The sequence below is a fragment of the Ochlerotatus camptorhynchus genome, unplaced genomic scaffold (assembly GCF_037179485.1).
Source record: "Ochlerotatus camptorhynchus isolate MF236.1 unplaced genomic scaffold, CSIRO-AGI_Acam_v1.1 ptg000062l, whole genome shotgun sequence".
Classification (NCBI taxonomy): domain Eukaryota; kingdom Metazoa; phylum Arthropoda; class Insecta; order Diptera; family Culicidae; genus Ochlerotatus; species Ochlerotatus camptorhynchus.
The window spans coordinates 4,767,218-4,789,721 of NW_027040552.1; positions in this window are offsets into that span (position 1 = coordinate 4,767,218).

Consider the following 22,504-nt stretch of genomic DNA (forward strand, 5'->3'; position numbering starts at 1 on the left):
TGATCTCCTTTTTTATGATTTTAACATTATTCGATTGGATCGTGAGGATTCACGTGGAGGAGGGGTACTTTTGGGGATCAAAAAGTGCCATTCCTTCTATAGAGTGAATCTTCCCGAATTCCCCGGTATTGAAGTTGTCGCATGTCAGGCTACCATTAAAGGTAAGAGCCTTTGTATTGCTTCTGTATATATTGCTCCTAGAGTCTCTGTTAATCGCAAACAACTTTTCGACATATGTGCGGTACTTCCCGCTCCATGGTTGATCATAGGAGATTTTAACTCTTTAACTTTTGCTCCAATTCACTATAGTTGGATTGCACTTGGCATGTAATCCAGGATCCGCACGGTAGTGATCATCTGCCGAACAAAATTTCGATTGCCCGTGGGTTCAACTCGTCAGAATCCGTTAACGTCGCGTATAATCTAACCCGTTTCGATTGGACTAAGTTCCAATCCACGATAGGCGAAACAGTATCGTCAGTGGAAGAGCTTCCGCCGTTGAAGGAATATAATTTCCTCTCTAATCTCATCGTCGACAGCGCACTTCAAGCTCAAACACGACCGGTGCCGCGATCGTCAGTTCGTAAGAAAACACCATCGCTCTGTGGGATCAACAATGCACGGAGGTTTACCGTAAAAAGTCCGACGCGTTTAAACTTTTTCGGAAACGCGGAACACGCGAGCATTTCGACGCATACACATCATTGAACGCGAACTCAAGAGCCTCTGGCGTTAGTTTGTAGACGGATTGTCGCGCGAAACGTCTATGAATACGCTTTAGAGTACGGCGCGAAGAATGCGTAACCGGTTTACTAACAACGAAAGCGAGGAATGCTCGGATCGATGGATTCTTAAATTCGCACGAAAAGAGTGTCCGGATTCCGTGCCGTCGCAGTTGATTCCTCGCGAAACCGCGAATTCGGTAGACGAAATCAGTCAGCCTTTTACAATGGTCGAACTTTCACTCGCTCTCCTTTCGTGTGGCAATTCTGCCCTGGGATCAGATAGAATCAAGTTCAACTTGCTGAAAAACCTCCCAGACGTCGCTAAGAGGCGCATGTTGAACTTGTACAATCAGTTCTTGGAGCTCAATATTGTTCCCGACGATTGGAGACAAGTGAGGGTGATAGCCATTAAAAAGCCTGATAAACCCGCGTCGGATCACAATTCGTATCGGCCCATCGCGATGCTGTCGTGCATTCGGAAATTGATGGAGAAAATGATCCTTTTTCGCCTCGACAAATGGGTTGAGACGAACCACCTTCTTTCAGATACTCAATTTGGTTTCCGTAGGGGTAAGGGAACGAACGACTGTCTCGCGTTGCTTTCCTCGGAAATTCAGTTAGGTTTTGCTAAGAAAGAGCAAATGGCTTCTGTGTTCTTGGATATCAAGGGGGCTTTTGATTCAGTATCCGTTGAAGTTCATTCAGAAAAACTCCACGTTGTGGATTGTCTCCATTAATGAATAATTTTTTGTACAATTTGGTGTCAGAAAAACATATGAGATTTTCTCATGGAAACTCTACAGCTTTTCGATTTAACTACATGGGTCTCCCCCAAGGCTCATGTTTAAGCCCCCTTTTGTACAATTTCTACGTTAGAGAAATTGATGACTGTCTTAGTGACAATTGCACGTTGAGACAACTTGCAGATGACGGCGTAGTGTCTATCACAGGGCCAAAAGAGGTTGACCTGCAAGGACCCTTACAGGACACCTTGGACAATTTGTCTACTTGGGCTATTCAGCTAGGTATCGAATTCTCCACGGAGAAAACTGAGTTGGTCGTTTTTTCTAGGAAGCATAGCCAGCACAACCGAAGCTTCAACTTTTGGGTAAACCGATCACTCATTCTATGTCTTTCAAATATCTCGGGGTCTGATTCGATTCCAAATGCACCTGGAGATCCCACATTGAGTATCTGAGACGAAAATGCCAACAAAGGATCAATTTCCTTCGATCAATAACCGGAATGTGGTGGGGAGCCCATCCACAAGATCTTCTGACGTTGTACCGGACAGCGATTTTATCGGTTCTAGAATATGGTAGTTTTTGTTTCCAGTCGGCAGCTAAAACGCATATCATCAAGCTGGAACGGATCCAGTGTCGTTGTCTTCGTATCGCGTAAGGATGCATGCACTCGACTCATACTATGAGTCTCGTAGTGCTGGTGGGCATGTTGCCACTATCCGTTCGTTTTTCAGAGTTATCTCTGAGGCTCCTCACCCGTTGCGAAGTAATGAGCCCACTGGTGATAGAAAACTTTGAGAAGCTTCTGGAGCTAAATCCTCAAACATGTTTTATTACTTTGTACTACCTATATTTAACACAGGATGTCAGCCCTTCAAGAAATATTCCCAATCGTGTAGTCTTCTCCGATTTCGGCAATTCAGTGAATTTTGATTTATCTATGACGCAGGAAATCCGCGAAATTCCAGAGCATCATCGTTCTATGATTGCTCCGTCATTATACTCTGCAAAGTTTGGCCATGTTGATTCTGCAAGAACGTTTTTCACAGATGGATCTCTAATAGAGGAGTCCGCTGGTTTTGGTGTATTTAATGAATTTCATAGCGCCTCTCGAAAACTTGAAGCTCCTTGTTCTGTATATGTGGCTGAACTGGCAGCAATTCACTACACTTTGGAAACTATTGCTTTACTTCTTCCAGACCACTACTTTATTTTTACGGATAGTCTCCGTTCTGTCGAGGCTATTCGCTCTATGGGACCGGTAAAGCACTCCTCGTATTTTCTCATGAAAATACGAGAGCTTCTAAGTGCTTTATCTTTAAGATCTTTTGTCATGTATCCGTAAGCCACATTTCAAACCTCCTTCTTCCCTTTTCCCACCCAAAAAATTGTAAATCTCCACTAACCTCGAGACAACCGCGAGTACTCGGTCCAGTTCCTTTAACTTTAAATATAAGATAGTAATAATGTATAACGGAAAGGATAACTAGGCTCTGTAAAGTTTATTCGATTGAGCCTGTACAAACAAAGTAATTATAAAAAAAGTCCAAAAACTCTTTCGAAGTGCTCTCGCGTTCGTATTTTTCGCCAGGAGCGAGCTTGCACGGCACCCAGCGGCAGGATAACTTTTTCATATGCAGAATCTCGTCCAAAATATGGCGTGTGCACTCAGTACTAATATTTGTGTTATCTTCTAGCTCGCGCACCTTCACCTTCACCAGCCAACACCATTTCATGCATTTTTTTTGACATTGTCCTCTGTAACCGCATCGGAGGGCCTGCCGCTGCGGACTTGATCGGTAGTGGAGTTGCAGCCAGCACGAAACTCTGGAAACCAATATTTGACGGTGTAATCTGACATAGCATTAGCCCCATAATATTTATCTAACTTTTCTTTTGTTTCCTTCACCGTTTGCCTCTAAAAAATAATGTTTTATCGAGAGAACGAAAATCGTTTTTATCCATACTCAACATGATGCCAAGCACGTCAACAACAATCAGCTGTCAAAACAAAACCAAATACAGTATCGCACAGAAATTTGGCATGTCTGCCTAAATATGAATGGATTACAAGGCACCATAACCTTTTTTGCAGTAGCAGCGCATTCTGGGGGTCAAGGAGGTTACTTTTCACCCCACCTAGTACATTTCAACTTGCTTCAACTTTGAAAGGGTAGCTTAAAATGGGAAACAATGGTCCGCTGAGCCTCAAGTTTTGAGCAAAGCCAGGATTGCATAGATCCCTGCCCTCGTCTCTGCCCTTTGGTTTAGTGAGGGTTATGGCGCGTTCTGTCAGGTTGGTCGAGGTAGTTTTCATGTGTGAGTACCGTATGCGTGATAATGTTTGCACCATTGAGCAATGTCAAAATTTAAAAAAAAAAATCTCAAAAATTTCGTTTTCGAGTTTTTTTTTTTAATTTATTCAAAGGGAGATGTTTCTCAGAGTCTTAAACTATGTTAATCATCGATCGAGTTTCCACTTGCTGCAATTAAGGCCTCTACACGCTTCCGGAATGCACGGCAGGTTCTAATAATGTAGTCTGGAGCCATTTCTTTCCAGGTACGGGTCAATGTTTGTCTGAGGCTTGCTGTACTCGGGTGGCGTTTAATACAGGCCTTGGCCTTCATGACGCGCCATATTGAGTAATCCAGCGGATTAAGATCGGGGCTGGATGGCGGCCACATATCCTTCGCCCAGAACGGAAGATGTTCCTGCAACCACTTCTGAGTGCGGTTCGAGGTGTGGCACGGAGCCCCATCTTGTTTAAATACAACATTTAACTTCGGACCGTACTGTTCTCTGACCACGGAAGAACATACTTACTTAAAATCCCGATGTAGACCTCCGTGTTGACCTTGTCGCCTTCTGGAATGAACACCGGGTCCATTTTTTTTGCCATCGGAAGCCACCAATACACCAGATACACGTTCTTGTGCTCGTCGACCATGTCTTTTACCGGAAGTGAACTAATATACCGGTCGATTCTGGAATTTGATACGGGATCGACAGTAAACATGCTCTCGTCGTTGAACAGGATTACCGGATTTTTTTGCTTAAGGAATTTCAGGATAGGGGAAATGTTTGTAATGTCGGCCTGAGTGTCCCTAATTTGGGCCCATACATAAATTCAGCAATCGACTAAATTTTCAATAGCTACCAAAAATATCCATTCGTACCGTCCCAATGACGCATTCATCTAGATACAATTGATAAATAGCAGATTTTTAGCGATGGGCCCAATCTTAGATCCATAGGCCAACATTAGAGCCATTTCCCCTATTTATTATTAGTGAAAAATTTGAATATTGAATTGAAACATTTTAAATCGTGTTAAATTTAAATTTTCCCTCATTTTACATCCGTTGAATCATCCTTTTGTGGTTATATCACAGCATTGCTGTTTTTCTCATATAGGGGAAATGGCTCTAATGGTGACCTATGGATCTAAGATTGGGCCCATCGCTAAAAATCTGCTATTTATCAATTGTATCTAGGTGATCGCGTCAGTAGGACGGTACTAATGGATATTTTTGGTTGCTATTGAAAATTTAGTCGATTGCTGAATTTATGTATGGGCCCAAATTAGGGACACTTAGGCCGACATCTATATCTTTTCCGGTACCATGTAGTCAACAAAGTAAAAGTGAAAGGAGAGCAGCAAAATGGAGCACATGCGATACGAAAATGGAGTGATGCTCGTTAAGAAAATACCCGCAGATGGGCACTGTTTATTTTCCGCGCTGGTGTTACAGTTTTATAAGACGCCACTAGGAACTCAAGATCATCATAAATAATGGACTTAAGTCGAAACGTCGTGGAACACATCATAAATAACATGGCAGACTTTCGGGAGACTATGTAGTAGCATCAATGTTTCGAGGGGTGCATCGGTTAGCTTGGGACCGAAGGGAGTACCAGAGCTGAGCCAAAAAGTTGAGCACGTTTCTACGAGACCGTATGGTCTTAGAGTTACCTCTATGCTAATACCATGAAACGTGCTCAACTTTTTGAATCAGCTCTGGTACCCTCTGCGGTCCCAAGCTAATCGATGCACCCCTTGAAACATAGAAAAATTCACGAATATCTCATTTTATCTGTCAAACTTTCATAGCGAATCAAAACAAACATAGTTTAGAACTAGAATTTCGACTAAAATGGGGTACGTTCATCGATGTACTTGGGACCGTTAGGCTAGTCCAGTGTGAGCCAATTTAAAATCGTCAGTCTCCACCTGTTGCCAATACTTGGTCATTCAGATAAGTCTATGGATATGAAAATAAAGTTCTATAGAAACAAGGTCGACAAGAGCATGATAAAACCAAAACCACAGACAAACAGACATAACTCTCGCAAGTTGTTCATCGAACATGCATTTAACGGTAAATTTAAAAGTATCGCAGTTGGTAGTACTATCTACCATAGTGTACTCAACAGATGGCGGTAATGTTTTAGCAATTCATTTTGAAAAGTCTTACGATGTAATCCGATTTAATTTGTGATACAGTACGACGGAAAAATTAGTCATCGCATATAAGGCCGCGGCCAGGGTAGACGCGACTCACGCAAGGAATAATACGTACCCTAAGTCAGAAATTTGCATTCTATACGATTTAACTTAAACATGATGCGAGGTGTGCCATTCTTATACGCGATTTTTACTTAAACTTTTTCAATTTACGATACTGTCTGTACATTGTTATGCGATTTCTGGTTGCCTGGGTAAATTGCATGCAATCATGAGCGTAGAGGAAATATGCCATCTTCATATCGATTCTGCTCAGGTTTGGACCCTGTATATATCCGGAGTCACCGGGGAAATGGTCAATTCCTGAAAGTAGACCTAACAATTGATTTTTCATTTACAGCTATCTGTTTAAGTAATAAAATTTTGTTATTTTGATGCATAAATTTTCATTGATTTTATCTTGATTATATTTATTGAAATTGGCTATGCATCCTTTTCTTTTCCCAATTTTTCCCAGTCACAAAATTAGGATAAACCATGAATTATGGCAAACGTCCATGAGTCAAACAGACAGTGGCGTAGCTAGACAATTTTATTGGGGGCCTAGGAGGGCTCAGCACGGAAAACAAGATCGACGGAAAACAAACCAAAGGAAAAAAGGGGGGGGGGGCGACATATCTAAGTCTTAATTTCAGATGCTCAGCAAATCTCACACTAGCGAATTAATACTCGGAAAATCTTCTTTAATTTCTCGCATCTACTTGCATAGTGCATCATCTTTTTGCAGGAAATCTTCAGAATCCTCATCAATCTTCTTTCTATCTACAAAGCGTGCGTGCAGCTAACTACAGCAAAAAACATTTTTTCCTGCATCGTAGATAGAGTCGCCCCCTCGATTTACTCGTACTTTATACGGATAAGAGCTTTTTCGATGTTTTATGTTATCAACGATGTTCTAAACCATAGCTAAATCAAGTCCATAACATCTAGATTCATCATTCAAGATTCCACCAGTTTCTATTAGCTAGAGTACTTTTGAATACTTTCTGATAAACCTGCAGTCTTGAAAAAATATCCAAAGACCTTTACTTTACGTCTATCTGAAGATCGTTTGAAAATTACCTGCTGTTTAGGATGTCTGAAAGAAAATACTGCAACCTATGAAACGTTCCCTCAACATCTACAAGACTCCCTTTAGTTTTACAAAATTTCCTCAACTTCTACGAAGTTCCCTGAATGTATTACAAATTCTATACTTTTTCCATCTCTCTTCTACAATTTTTACTGGAAAAATCTCCATCATCTACAAATATTTTTGAACACCTGGAAAGTTCCTTGAAATTTCACGAAGTTCCCAAAACTTCCAAGAAGTTCATTGAGCTTTTTAGAAGTAAGATCTCTGACAAACTGCAATGAAGTTCCCTAAACTGAAGCGAGGATCTCAGAAGAAGTATGCTAAACTATTTTTAGATCTTCTACAAAAATCTCTGAAAAATCTCAAAATGCTACGAAATTCCCAAAACTGCTACATTGCTGCACCTCTACGTTTATCGTTGTTTTTCCAGATTGATTTCGTTGATTTCGCAGTTTTCTGAACTTTTACAAAACTACTCAGGGCTACATTTTTTTCTGAAGCTCCATGAAGTTCCCAGAATTTCTACTAAGTTTAGTTAATTTCTACGATGTTCCCTGAACTTCTTAGAAGTCCTTGAAGTTTCACGAAGTTCCCTGAGATTATAGACAAAAATACCCTGAACTCTTGGCCAATTTGTAGAGCCTGAAGACTACACTGAGGCAAATAGACTTAAAAATTTAATAAGGCTCGACCTATGAACGACACATATGAATTTCATAAGCGTGACTTATGAATGATTTTCGTCTAATATAAGGTAGATCTTCTACGCCATTAGCCGTTCCATTTTCCCAAGCGTTGACAGACGAGTGGTCCAGATGCAGGACCCTTAATCCCAAAGTCCATGGTTCGGTTCCAGTTTGCTCAGTTTTATTTGTTTTTGTCGACATTATTTTTCATAAGGCAAATCTATGAAATTCATACCGATTTCTTGTGACTAAAAACCATAAGTGATTCTTATGGAATTCTTACGTTCTTTTGCCTTAGTGCATGCTACCGATTAACTATAAATTCTCGACATTGTTTCTTTTAGTATATTACATTATGAAAAGTAAATTTCTGTTATTATTCTTACTTTGTTTCATCAATATAAGGTGTGCGTTATCACTTTTCAACATTTTCACGACCAACTTTTGAAAAGGGCCTAACTTTTGATTAATTAAAATTTAATTTTTACGATTTTATAACAGTTAGTGTTACGGTGTTTTTAGAGAATAAAATCTATTTTAAAAAGACAACCTACCATGGTTTTATTGGGGGAAACACCGTAAAAAATAAAAAAAAAACCTTTTTTTTTGGAAACATGTTTATTTTTTTCAACAAATCTTCTGTAAAAAATAAAGTGTTGTGTCCTAGACACGACCGCAGTATGACGTAGAACCTATCGATCTATGTCTATCTATGATGCATACACAGTCCGAAAAAGTAGTGTAATTTTCTGTTCAATATGATGCACATAAATGGAGCGTCACATATCATATACGTTTACATTATGTATCATGTAAAGTTCTGACACATTTCATGCAATGTAGCAAATATTGTATACATACATTGTTTGCAAGTTGCTCGGTTGCGTGAAATGAAATACAAGTCTACGCGAATGAATGTTTACATCACAATTAAAATTCAGAATTTTTATCTGTGTAATATATGCATTTAGGTTAACATCCGACGTCCCTCCTTTTTTACATATTTTTCAGAAAAATACAACGGAAGTCCCTCCTTTTTTTACATATTCTGCACAAAACATACTTTCTAAACCCCGAAACTGACAAAATTTCCCGCCATTTGATTATGAATGGGGGCGAGGCAGAACGTTTCTTTTGTGCAGAATATCGAAAAAAGGATGGACTTTGGATGTTAATATAATTTCATGAATAGAGGTACCAGATATGTTTTACAGTCAGTTGTGTGTAATTCACCAACATAATATCATCAAATATGTCTTTCAAGCAATTTTCTTTCTCAAATTTGAAAATTTTGGTGCGGAAAGAAACTAAGGGAAAAACTTCTGTTTTTACTAATAATTGTGGTTGGTTTACTAATTTATTTCCCGGAAAAAAAAGTGATCGTCAAAGTCCATGTCTTTTTCGGGTTATTGTTAGGGAGGGGAGGTTGTTGTTGCTTTTCCTCATTGCTCATTGCGTCGCATTCTTCATTGTGGTCACGCCGTGATCCACCTTTAGCCACTGACTTGGCTTGGCTTGCTGCAGGACCTAGTGCCACGCCGTCCGAAGCGGTAATGACCAGACGCAGGAGAGCAGCGCTGATTTATATCTTTTCAGGTTCAAGCAGAATGATGTGCAACCAAGTGGTATTCGTTTATGATGACTGGGTTTGGGAAAAAGGCTTATTTCATGAAAACAGTGATAAAATTATCATTTGTACATTTTCAAAAGTTTAATTACTGAAAAATTGGAAAAATATTTATTTCAGCCGGTTCGTAATGTAATATCCTATCGATTGGCGTATTTGGATTTAAATTTCATCTATAAATGACAAAGTTACAAGCGTTCAAAACCTAACACTCCTTCACCACACATATTTTTTGATTTGCACCCCAGTATATTCGACAAAGACGTAGTTCTACGTCAAAAAAAATACAAAAAGCCATGATACAATCATCAAAATCAAATATGTTTCAACGAATTTCTTTTTATTCCTCTGTTACAATATCATCATGAACAAATTCTTCTTCAATCTCATCGACTGCTTTCATAAGTTCCTCCAAGGCATTGAAGTTATTAGTATCGACTACTGAATCACTTACAGAATTTTCAAATATCATGAAACTTTTCACGATGTCGGGATAATCCAGGGATACTTTTTTCTGTCGTCTTTTTGCCATCCAAATGGAAGTGATCAGTGGGTCCGATTCATTAATGGCACGAATAAAGACATCATGTAAATTTTCTACTCTTGATCGTTTTCTTGCATGATGGGTTCGATATTTTTTCAATTGTTTATGTTTACTTTCTGCTGCCTCTTCCGCTAATGAACCAAGTGGTGCTGGTGAATGTATGATTATTTCTCCGGTATGAGCGAGAACTTTATGCACGGTTGCAGGAATTTTGTACCAATCATACAATTTAAGATAGAGCCTATATGTTTCCTTGCAATATGCATCAAATTTTTCCGGGTTTATTGGCTCTTGGCAGTTAATAGCAATTAATATATTCCGGAATCTGAAAATTAACTCTTCATCAATGTTCAGCACGGACCTTAAAAGCTTGGGATTTCCAAATGCTCTTCGACAAACGTTTCTTGTAGTACTGGTACCTGCTCCAACCGATCGTGGTTGATCTACTCTTACTCCAAATTTTTCGTAAAGCTGTGTCGTCACATGTTTTTTTCTTTGCTCATATAGTTCTTTGGACGGTTTCGTTACCTTCCATTTTTTGATATCCATTCTGTATGCAATATGCAAAAGGCATTCGAAAAATCTTATCCAAGCATGAAGTGGAGATATGCCGTAATGCAAGGCTTCTTCGTTTGATATAAATCCTTCCTCGAATTTCTCTGCATCATTCATTACATTTGGTGTTGCCCCACATATTGGACAATTCTGCATCGACGAATTTCCAGTGATATAAGTTAAGACTTTTCCGTCTATCATACTGAGGATAAAATCAAAATCAACAAGTATAAACATGTCGTTTGAGAGTTCACGTTAGTTCACTCATTTCTTTTTCTACATCCTGTTTTGTAGCCAGAATAACTTCTTTACTCTCTTTAATGAATTCAAGGATGAATGGCCTACAAAATCGAATACTTTGAGGCATGGGATTAAACCACATAATTTCCTTTCGATCATTGTACATGAACAACTGAATTGGTGTTAAAGTGGACGAAAATACATCTGAATCGTCCTGACATCCTTCTGGTAGCACTTGATGATATTGCGAATATCCAGTTTATCCGTCCATACCCCAGCTACATAGAAGAACCAGTTCCGTAGCAACTAGATCGTTGCTATCCATATACTCGTTGAGCTCTGCATCAATTATTTGGACGATTCGTTTCACTGTGTTTTCCATCAGCGCCTGGAGTTTCACTCTTATTTTCAATGCACTTTCTTCGATGAATTCACTAGGAGGGGCGCATATTTTTTTCACTGCTCCGATCACATAGTAAGGTGGAAATCTTGAAGGTGATTCACTATGTATTACTTCGTATTGAAATCTACTCAATCCAGCCTCGATAGGTACACTAAAAGCCTCGTCTGGTGACATCATTCCTCGTTGATCAGTTAGTTGAGCCAGCATGGTTTTAGAGCTTTTTTGATTTTTTAAAATATGCCCAATAACTTTAACTAAATTGAAATCCTTTCGATTATAAGCGGTCCGTCTTGCAAATTCTCCATCAAGCCAATTCCGAAAATACGACTCAAATTGCTAATCTTTCGTGCGATTAGCTTCATGCCATTTGTTGATGTATTTAGTAACGATTTTATGGATCTTTTCATCGAGACGTTTACGTTTTTCCACCGAGATGTTAGAATTTTCACAAATGAATTCAATGGCTCTGTTAACATTGTCACTATGGCTTAATTTTGCGTCTAATAGATTAATAATGGTTCTATTATCCATGCTCACACTTGGTCTCAACCGTAAATTTGAATTACACTGTAGTAGTTTAAATAAAAGCTACACAAAATACACTATTGGCTTCAAATTGACACTACAGTAGGTTAAGTACAGACTTTGGTATAAATTAAACTCATCCGCGCATATGCGTAGGTACATACTTACGCATATGCTTCTATAATCGTCATAACCCAGGTACTTACTTTAGAATCAAGCATAAACGAATGTAGTTTTACGTTCATCCAACAGTGAACTTTATGATAATGATGATTTATTTTTGTACAAAAGCTTAAGCCCTTTTTAAAAGTTGGTCATGAAATATCAGAAAATGTTCTTTAACAATATATTTCGACTATACCAACCGAATATAACTCCAAAAGTTGCAAAATAATTGTTGAAAAAGTTTGTTTCCAAGCCGGCTCTTGGACAATTTGAAATCTCCCATAATAACTGAAAATTTTCAAATCGCTTATATTTCCAATGGGGCAGGTTGGGGCAGGCAAACTCTTCAGTACTTGTTAGAGTACACTCAAAACTTCATCCAGAGCTGAGAATTAGCCTGGAAATGTGCGAGACTCGAAAGTTTGTTATCAATAAAGTTAAATTTTCATTAATTTTCAATATTTTTATTTTTAAATTTTTTTGTCTCCATCAAATGTCCAAATGGATTTCATTTTCGGAAAGCTTATTAAATTACCTTTCCAACGATGTGCAATGATGTGGTAGTTATATGATAAATAGTGGATGAAATTTTATTTGAGTGGTAGTGTATTTTTGCGGCAAAATTTGTACTTTTCTTACTCTTTTTTGACTTCGACATCCGATATCTTGGAAACTAAAACTGCTAGAAGCTTGAAACTTTCAGATTCTCTTAGTTGAAATGTTTACTATCGACCAAAAATAACGAAATAAGGATTAGTGAAAGTCGATTTTTTGATTTTTGACCGCCTGATATCTGATAGTGGACCGCAGTATGACGTAGAACCAGCTTCTCTATCTATTTTGCACCATATATGCATTTAGGTTAACATCCGAAGTCCCTCCTTTTTTACATATTCTGCACAATACATACTTTCTACTTTGCTTTGCTGCAGGACCAAGTGCCACACCGTCCGAAGTGGTAATGAGCAGAGACACGACAGCAGCGCTGTTTTATATCATTTCAGGTTCAAGCAGAATGATGTGCAACCAATTGGTATTCGTTTGTGATGACTGGGTTTGGGGAAAACGTTTAGTTCATGAAAACAGTGATAAAATTAGCATTTGTGCATTTTTCAAAAAAATTTTGATTAAAATTTGGAAAAGTATTTATTTTAGATTCGTTAAGTAATATCCTATCGATTGACGTATTTGGATTTTAATTTCATCTATAAATGACAAAGTGAATGTGAAAGTGAATGATCATACAAATTACAAAGAAATTTGTGATCAACGCTCAAAACTGACATCTGTCGCCGTGTTCGCGGAAATTATTTATCCTAGCCACGAACACACCTAAAAATTTATGAGTTGGTTCGTGTCTAATCTATTTAGGACAAATTATTTTTTTCTAGATAATACATTTCTATGGTTTTGACTGATGGGATCGCTGTACATTTGAATCGGCCGTTATGGATTCTCGATCAAGAGTTAAGTTTCAGCTTCATGTCGGTTTGTCGGTGTTCAAAACCCAACACTACTTCACCACACATATTTTTTGATTTGCACCCCACTATAGTCGACAAAGACGTAGTTCTACGTCAAAAACCTCGAAACTGCTTGATGATGATGATGATGTTGGTCCCACCTCTTACCCCTATAAAGGTTTGAGCTGGACGATTTATCTTTAAGATAATTAAATATGACATTTTAACCAGGTTGGCAAACAAAATCGAACTGGTTTCAGTTACAGATATAAATTCCCTCTAGAGTTAACAGTTGCTTCACAGCGATATAAATGTGGAAAAGCTCAGGCGTCCACCTCTTAGTTCGCCTTTTTGTCCACCTAAAATATTCATAAGCATTACAAGCAATCAAGATTTAATGAACAATCAACAAAGCATCCTATTACACTAGTAACCCCGCAATCTGATGCTATCATAATTTTCAGCAATGTCAGGAATGCTCACGAACCCCCAACATTTGCCAGAAAACTTACTACTAACTCAAGGTATCTTCCAAATAAGCTTCAAAATTGCATTTTTTTTTTTTATCAAATGTTAAATTCAGTCCTCTATATCCGTAATACGCGCGCGAGGCTCAAACCTTTGTAGACTACTATTTTTTTTACTACTACTATTAAATCATATATCAAAAATCCATCATCACCATCGTGGCGAACAAAAAAGTTTTTGCAGTGCTACAATAATTATTAAAAAGTCGTTATAACAGCTATCCATACAAAATAATCCGTTAAAAATAACTTCGTCAAGATACATAATTTGTCAATTCATAAAAAAAAATCACAAAAATCAAATTGACAAAATACCGGTGTATAAAAAAAAAACACCCAAAATTCCTGGGGGAGGGCTAGATAATTCTGGATGGGGCCTGGTCCCCTTGGCACCATTAGCTACGCCAATGCAAACAGACAATTCATATATGAATTTACAGACTCATGACTAACATCCATATTGGAAATTAACTTTATGGCTAATGTCCCTTATGGTAACCATCTGTACGAAAAACGTCCGTATGGCTATAGAGTGTCATCATTTCTAGGGTGATGGTTTCCTGACAAATTTAATTGCAGCAAATTTATTCTCAATAATTTTCGGGTAAATGTTATACAATCAAGCCTACCCAATTGTTTCCAAGTCAGGCCTATTGAGACATTATGAGCAATTATGAAAGGGGATGAAGGTGATCAAAACACAAAGTCAAAGCCTTAGGCTGGTCTCTTTCAAAAGCGTTGTTTTTTAGCTTTTGAATGAAACCAGCTCTTAAATTTGTTAATTATAAATCTGGAATACACACAATTCCTGAGCTGTTGATCTATTTATAACTGAACTATGCTTTACGAACTACACTGTGAAATCTTCTATACTATGAGGCTCACTAGAAAATACCTGCAATTTTGTAAAACTCATCCAGTGAAACGGGATCAATCGTAAATCACCCTTTAGTGTTACGACGACCTGCCTGTCGAAAATTGTTATCTTTGTCCATCTTTTGTTTACACAGTCGCCGTTCCGCTGTACGCAGTTCGAAAGGTATAAATTTACACACAATTAATAGCTAGCATATTTCGGTTTCCTTTCACTCCCTCCCTGTCCTTCCCACATTGGCCACATATAAAACGCATGATTGCGGTAGCTAATCTCCTTTCAACATCATCGCATCTCATCCCATCCCCTTCCATCGCATCGTCGTCACGCTGACTGGGATTTTAATCATCCCTCTCCTCGTAGAGTCTATATTATTTGCGGTTTCGCTGCGTAACTTGTGTTGTATTCAGCTATCTATTCGTACAGGGATATATGCTACAATTTAATCAATCATCACACATCACACAGCTTGAATTGGTGGATGTTTTGTTATTGTTGCGTATTTTGCTGGTTCCTAGGTGGGGTGGGACGGGCAATCGACAATCTTATCGCCTTCTTTAATAGCTTTATGAAAGTTAAGCACGTGTTGTCGACCCGGGAAAATTACACTGATTATCGCCGAGAAACAGGAAGGATGCGTTCGTCAGGTTGTAATGATGATAGGTACCCACTTGGAATATGGAAGAAGCAGCTATCCTTTTCCGATGGGAAATGTAAATAATATCCATGAATCCGGCAGCGCGGACGACGGTCGAACGGAGACGATTAGGATGACAAGATAATTTGATTGAAATCATTGTAATTTAATACAGATCGTCAACGATATGAAACGTGTGAGGCTTTCGGAAGGATATTGGAAACATATTAATTTTTTACTAACCAGAACTGACAAAGTGATGTGTTTACCATCTTTCTTATTAATTTTCAATTAATTTATTTCATTTTAAAGTTCGAGTTTACGTTGTAATAAAATCAATAGCTAAATATATCAACATGACTAAGTTGAAGAACGACAGTGATTAAGACCTGGGTGATGCTAAGACGGACTTCTTAATCTACCAATTTTGAGCTGTCAAATCGAAGCAATTTTTTACAATCCCGGTATGATGAAATGAATACAAGTCCTTTAATATTAAAAACAACCAAGCTTATTTAGGCCTCATTATTTCAAAAACGTGCTTACGTGCTTATTTGTTTAACGTAGAAACAACCTCGAAAGAGGCCAATACAAGCTGAACATTGCATTAGGTCCTAAGTAACATTGACATATTCTTTTCGTCGACTTTCTCTTTGCAACCTCACGGCTTCTAAAGATATACTGGGAAATCAGGGTATGGAAAATTCGAGCATCTGAACACCCCTCTTTTCGCGATTAAAGTCATATTTACGGAGATAAATCGATTTAAAGGTTTGGCAGGCCCACCAGCTGACAAATAAAAGATTTTGTAATATTATATACTGAGAAATCCTAGTATGAAAATTTCGAGCGTCTGAACACCCCTCTTTTTGCGATTAGAGTCATATTTACGGAGATAAATCGATTTAAAGGTTTGGCAGGCCCACCAGCCGACAAATAAAAGATTTTGTAATATTATCGAATGGGAAATCCGGTTATCAAAATTTCGAGCATCTGAACACCCCTCTTTTCGCGATTAGAGCCATATTTACGGAGATAAATCGATTTAAAGGTTTGACAGGCCCACCAGCCGACAAATAAAAGATTCTGTATCTTTATATACTGGCAAATCCGGGTATGAAAATTTCGAGCATCTGAACACCCCTCTTTTCGCGATTAGAGCCATATTTACGGAGATAAATCGATTTAAAGGTTTGACAGGCCCACCAGCCGACAAATAAAAGATTCTTTATCTTTATATACTGGAAAATCCGGGTATGAAAATTACGAGCATCTGAACACCCCTCTTTTCGCGATTAGAGCCATATTTACGGAGATAAATCGATTTAAAGGTTTGACAGGCCCCCCAACCAACAAATAAAAGATTTTTTAATGTGTTATACTGAGCAATCCGGGTATAAAAATTTCGAGCATCTGAACACCCCTCTTTTCGCGATAAGAGCCATATTTACGGAGATAAATCGATTTAAAGGTTTGACAGGCCCACCAGCCGACAAATAAAAGATTTTTTAATGTGTTATACTGAGCAATCCGGGTATGAAAATTTCGAGCATCTGAACACCCCTCTTGTCGCGATTAGAGCCATATTTACAGAGATAAATCGATTTTAAGGTTTGACAGGCCCACCAGCCGCCAAATAAAAGATTCTGTATTTTTATATACTGGGAAATCCGGGTATGAAAATTTCGAGCATATGAACACCCCATAGAGCCATATTTACGGAGATAAATCGATTTAAACGTTTGACAGGCCCACCAGCCGACAAATAATAGCTTTTGTAATATTATAAAATAGGAAATCCGAGTATGAAAATTTCGAGCATCTGAACACCCCTCTTGTCGCGATTAGAGCCATATTTACAGAGATAAATCGATTTTAAGGTTTGACAGGCCCACCAGCCGACAAATAAAAGATTTTGTAATACTATATACTGGTAAATCCGGGTATGAAAATTTCGAGCATCTGAACACCCCTTTTTTCGCGATTAGACCCATATTTTCGGAGATAAATCGATTTAAAGGTTTGACAGGCCCACCAGCCGACAAATAAAAGATTTTCCTATATTATGTACTGAGAAATCCGAGTATGAAAATTTCGAGCATCTGAACACCCCTCTTTTCGCGATTAGAGCCATATTTATGGAGATAAATCGATTTAGAGGTTTGACAGGTCCACCAGCCGACAAATAAAAGATTTTCCTATATTATATACTGAGAAATCCGAGTGTGTGTGTGTGTGTCATCCTCTATCCCTCACCCAGCCGGGGGCGTTGGACAAGTAGAACTGCGAATAATTTGATCAAATCTCATGCTCCGTAATGGTGCCCTTTATGTTGTGAAGACTAGTACTTCAAAAAGGGTAACTTTTGAGGCAAGACAGGGTGTCCTCAACAAGTTAAGGGAACAGGATGCACTAGATGTCCACAACAGGTACAGCAAAACATCACATAGACGCCCTTATTCACACTAACTACTCAGGGGGTAGAAGGTCAAGAAGAGCCACCGCCGCCAACTAAAGCTTGAACCGGGTACCTGGGACTCCCACGATATACCCGCGGCAATGGTCAGCAGACGATGCCCTGTGCGTATTTAGTATGTAATATGTTTTATTTGGATACACAAAATGTTTGAAGCCATGCGTCATCTAAACCATAATTTGCATCACCACAAATACACTTGTCAACAATCTTCAACTGGAACGTACTCACCAAATCACTTCACCCGGGAGCGCATTCCCGATGCTTCCACGCATATTTTTTTTCCCTCCACTCCAACCACACAACAACCAAATATCACTTTTCTTCACTTTTCTTTTTCAAGTCACTCCGTGCACAAAAGCAATGCACATCTCAAAACCCTTCCAATAGATCAGCGCACTTCTCATCACCGCGTAAATAAACAGAAATTAAAATTTTCACTCGCGATGCCACAAATTTCTGGTCCGGGAGAAACAATCAAACCACGCCAATTTTGCAAACATGATGAATCATGTTTTCTTTCTCGATTCTAAAACTTCTCCATATTATATACTGAGAAATCCGAGTATGAAAATTTCGAGCATCTGAACACCCCTCTTTTCGCGATTAGAGCCATATTTACTGAGATAAATCGATTTAAAGGTTTGACAGGCCCACCAGCCGACAAACCAAAGATTTTGTAATAATCCGGGTATGAAAATTTCGAGCATCTGAACACCCCTCTTTTCGCGATTAGAGCCATATTTACGGAGATAGATTGATTTAAAGGTTTGACAGGCCCACCAGCCGACAAATAAAAGATTTTGTAATATTATAAAATGAGAAATCCGAGAATGAAAATTTCGAGCATCTGAACACTCCTCTTTTCGCGATTAGAGCCAAATTTACTGAGATAAATCGATTTAAAGGTTTTACAGGCCCACCAGCCGACAAATAAAAGATTTTGTAATACTATATACTGGTAAATCCGGGTATGAAAATTTCGAGCATCTGAACACCCCTTTTTTCGCGATTAGACCCATATTTTCGGAGATAAATCGATTTAAAGGTTTTACAGGCCCACCAGCCGACAAATAAAAGATTTTCCTATATTATGTACTGAGAAATCCGAGTATGAAAATTTCGAGCATCTGAACACCCCTCTTTTCGCGATTAGAGCCATATTTACTGAGATAAATCGATTTAAAAGTTTGACAGGCCCACCAGCCGACAAACCAAAGATTTTGTAATAATCCGGGTATGAAAATTTCGAGCATCTGAACACCCAATTAAAATTAAAACCATATGATCGATCTACCAAATATCGATTCTTTGGTACCGATTTAATCAGTGGATCGATTGCAATGAGGTACAGAGAGAGGTGAAGCAGATCGTGAAATATGGTGGTATTAGTAAACCAAAAAATCAACGTTCAGCTCATTGGATCGACTCTGAAGATCGCCCAATCCTAAACCAAACTTGGAAGCAGGGGTGCAACTGATTTTGATCGATTCTTTTCATCTTTCGTTAATAACTCGCTAATTGCCTTTTGTTTTGAAGGTTTTGGCAAACTACGCAAAGGGAGAGTGTCGCTATTTGAAAGCAAACTACTCATGATGGGAGGAGTCTGTGTAGCTTACCGGCGTGTGCAAAAAGAAAGGCAATCAAAATTTCATTGTGTGCTAGTTTCCCAAACACAGACATCATATTGAAACACCATCGTGATTATGCATTGTAGCATTCTCTGTATATTCCAATTGGTACAGTAAGTGCTTGGGCTACAAATGGTGAGTCGACAAACTGGAAGGAGTGTTGTCCCAACAGCTCTGGTCCTCACAAGTTCCTACCTCACGCTTCCACGGGTCAGCCGATGACAAAGACCGCCAGCAAAAGATGCTGGTAGCGTAGCCTGGGCAATGTCACCACGATAAAAACATGGATCCGGATCGTGGTGATAGCAAAGTGAGGAGGTGCGACCCTCGAGCGTCTGTTCACCATGGAGGTGCGGCTCAAACAGCGTCTGTCTCGGAGCGAGCGGCTGAATAAGAAATACTGTATCACGTCAGCTACACCTAAGGTGGCAGCCCCACCAACATAATGTAGGTATCGCGACCCCGGTAAGGTAGCATACTGAAACCCCCAACATTACTCAGAAAAACGAAGAAAGAGAAAACAACGAACGGAATTTTCGGCAACCGACCCGGCAACGAAATAAGGACAATGAATGGAAACTCGGTACTTGGAATGTCAGAACCTTAAATGAACCTGGACGAGCGGGCCTTTTGGCTCGTGAACTGCAAAAAGTGAATGTGAGCGTAGCTGCTATTCAGGAAGTACGGTGGCCTAGATCCGGAGAACGTGAATTCCGGGCGGTGGATCCCATCGCCAACACTTCCTTCAAGTATCATATCTATCACAGCGGTGGCGATAGGGCAGAACATGGAGTAGGGTTCATAGTGATCGGGAAGCAGATGAAGCGTGTTATGCGGTGGAGACCGGTAAGCGACCGCATCTGTGTATTAAGGATTCGGGGCAAATTCTTCAACTACAACCTGATCAACATCTATGCGCCAACCAACGATAAATCCGATGACGTGAAGGACGCGTTTTATGACAGTCTCGATAAAACTTATGATGAGTGCCCAAAACACGACGTGAAGATTGTAATCGGAGATGCAAATGCGCAGGTCGGGAGGGAAGATTTCTTTCGTCCAATCATTGGTACAGAGAGCCTACATACAGTAACCAATGATAATGGCCTGAAACTGATAAACTTCGCCGCTGCTAGAGGTATGGCCATCAGTAGCACCTACTTTGCACGCAAGAATATCCGAAAGCACACCTGGAGACACCCAAATGGCGAAACTTGCACCCAGATCGATCACATGTTGGTGGATGGCCGGCACTTCTCAGATGTCATTGATGTAAGGACTTTTAGGGGGCCTAACATTGACTCAGATCATTATCTTGTTGTCTGCACAATTCGGGCGCGTCTATCGACCGTTACGAATTCAACGAACCGGAGATCGATGCGTTTCAATATCCATCGCTTGTCAGTAGAAGGTGTTGCTGCAGAGTACCGCCAGAAGCTTGATGAGCGGATTAGCGAAATCAACGTGAACGAGGACCTCAACAATCTGTGGAACACAATCCACGGAGCGGTGAACACAACAGCACAAGAAGTGATAGGTACAGCTTAAAGACGACCACGTAATGGCTGGTTTGGAGAGGAGTGCCAGAGGTTGACGGATGAGAAGAACGTTGCCAGAAGCCGGATGTTAGTGTCTGGTACCCGGCTGAACAGAGAGCGGTACAAGGTAGCAAGGGCAGCTGAGAAACGAACCCACCGCAGAAAGAAAAGGCAATACGAAGAACGCGTGATTGCTGAGGCGCAAGAAAGTATGGAACAGAACGATATGCGAAGGTTCTACGCGACTGTCAATGGTGTGCGGAGTAAAACAGCGCCATCTCCCGCCGAATTTGCTGACAGATAAAACAATGGTGGCTGCCAGGTGGAAAGAACATTTTGAGACATTGTTGAATGGAGAGAGTGAGGGAGTATCGAGGAACAGAGTAAACATCGCAGACGACGATCAAGCTGTGGAGCCTCCAACGCTAGACGAGGTTAAAAAGGCAATACGTGAGCTGAAAAACAATAAGGCTGCTGGGAAGGACGAGCTCCCGGCCGAACTTTTCAAACACGGAAGTGAGCAGCTGCATAAAGCAATCCACCAAGATATGGGAGGACGAAGAACTGCCTGCTAGCTGGTTGGATGGCCTCATTTGCCCATTATTCAAAAAAGGGCACAGACTCGAGTGCGCCAATTATCGAGGAATAACTCTTCTGAATTCGGCGTACAAAATACTGTCACGCGTTCTGTTTAACAGATTGAGACCGCTTGAGGAGTCCTTCGTCGGTGAATACCAGGCTGGTTTTCGTGAGGGCCGATCAACGACGGATCAAATGTTTACCCTGCGTCAAATCCTTGATAAATTCCGGGAGTACAACTTGCAGACTCACCATCTGTTTATTGATTTCAAAGCAGCATACGATTCAGTGAAGAGAAATGAGCTTTGGCAGATTATGCTAGAACATGGTTTTCCGGCGAAACTAATTAGACTGATTCGCGCAACGCTAGATGGATCGAAATCAAGTGTAAGGGTTGCAGATGAGATTTCGACCTCGTTCGTGACCTTAGATGGATTGAAGCAGGGTGATGCACTTTCAAACTTACTGTTCAACATTGCTCTTGAAGGAGCGATTAGGAGAGGTGGTGTGCAGAGGAACGGTACCATCATCACACGATCGTACATGCTCCTTGCCTTTGCGGACGACATCGATATCATCGGAATTGACCGTAGAGCAGTGGAAGAGGCGTTTGTGCCTTTTAAGAGGGAGACGGCGAGGATTGGGCTCACGATAAGTTCTACCAAAACGAAGTACATGGTAGCCGGTAGACAGCGTGGGAGCAATAGTGGTGTTGGTAGTGTAGTGTTGTTAGATGGTGAACAATTTGAGGTAGTGGAAGAATTTGTGTATCTTGGAACACTAGTGACATGCGATAATGATGTTACCCACGAGGTGAAGAGACGTATTGCAGCTGCAAACAGGGCCTTTTACGGATTACGTAGCCAGCTGAAGTCCCGTAGCCTGCAAACGAAAACGAAATTCGCTCTGTATAAGACGCTGATACTTCCGGTAGCCCTCTACGGCCACGAATCGTGGACGTTAAA